This window comes from Austrofundulus limnaeus, unplaced genomic scaffold (genome assembly GCF_001266775.1).
Source record: "Austrofundulus limnaeus strain Quisiro unplaced genomic scaffold, Austrofundulus_limnaeus-1.0 Scaffold2001, whole genome shotgun sequence".
Lineage (NCBI taxonomy): Eukaryota > Metazoa > Chordata > Actinopteri > Cyprinodontiformes > Rivulidae > Austrofundulus > Austrofundulus limnaeus.
Window position 1 is genome coordinate 29,867 of NW_013954403.1, and position 1,203 is coordinate 31,069.

Here is a 1,203-nt window from a genome sequence, read left to right on the forward strand (position 1 = left end):
GACACGCCCACTCTTGTGACACGCCCACTTTGATTCTGCAGATAACCCCTTCTCGGATTGGATGGAGGCTGCAGGAGCTTAATGACAGCTGAAAAGCTGCACTCGTCCTCTGAACACTTTAGAACAGGGGTTCTCAAGTCATTTGGGTCAGGGAACCCCTTACAAGGACAAAAATAAAAATATCCTGGACCCCCCTCATAAACCCCATGCTGTTAAATGTATTTCAACCCCTAAATGCCATGGGAATACTATATTTTTATTAGGTTTATGTTTTATTAGTTCATTGTTCTCCATGCACTTTAAAAATAAAAACCAAATTAACATTTTAGTAAAAATTGAGGACCCCAAGATGCCTCTCATGGACCCCTGGGGGTCCAGGGACCCGAGTTTGTGGCCCTCTGCTTTAGAAGCCTTTGGTCTCCGACACCAGAGCACCTCTGGTTNTATATATATATATATATATATAAGGTCAGGACCTCGCTGTGGGTTGTGAAACATCATGTTTATTTGATTTGATACCAATGCTTATCACTCAAAAATTATTTGTGGTACAGCTCTCTCTGCTGCTGTTATTTTGAGGGTCAAAAGCTGAAAAGTTTTGAAACCACTGCTCTACACAGTTTCGAATCAGCCATGTCATATGAGTGTACATACTTTGTCTGTCAATAATGCAGAGTTATAAGAGAGTTTAAAAAGCTTCTTATTCCTGAGTGATATGAGTGCATTTTATACCCTTTCTCTGCTCTCTTATTCAGCATCAATTTTTTTCATTTATCCTGCAGCTGTGTTTGCTGCCCTTGGAACAACATGGCAGCAGTGGAGGACACTCTGTGAGCTCATGCAGAATGTCTTTGTTGCTCAAACATCACAAAGATTGTTATCTTTATCTGCAAGTGTATGGTGGCGGTGTTCATCTTAGCCCTGAAATACTGTTCAGTTGTGTGTGAGGTGTTGAAGTTAGGGGGTTATCTGTGTTGTTAAAAGCATGCCTGCAGATAGACTGTCCTTCATTTTCTTTTGACAAATGTCCTTATTTGTCCAGAGTGGGCAACAAACAAACAGGACAAGAGGTTAAACTGCACATACGTAGCATGTCACTGCAAAGAGGTGTGTTATTTTCTTTACTGAGAAGGGCCACTCATACTAAAAAGGTCAGGACATTGAGTAAACTGTAAAAATAATGATTAAATAAAAGAAGTAGAT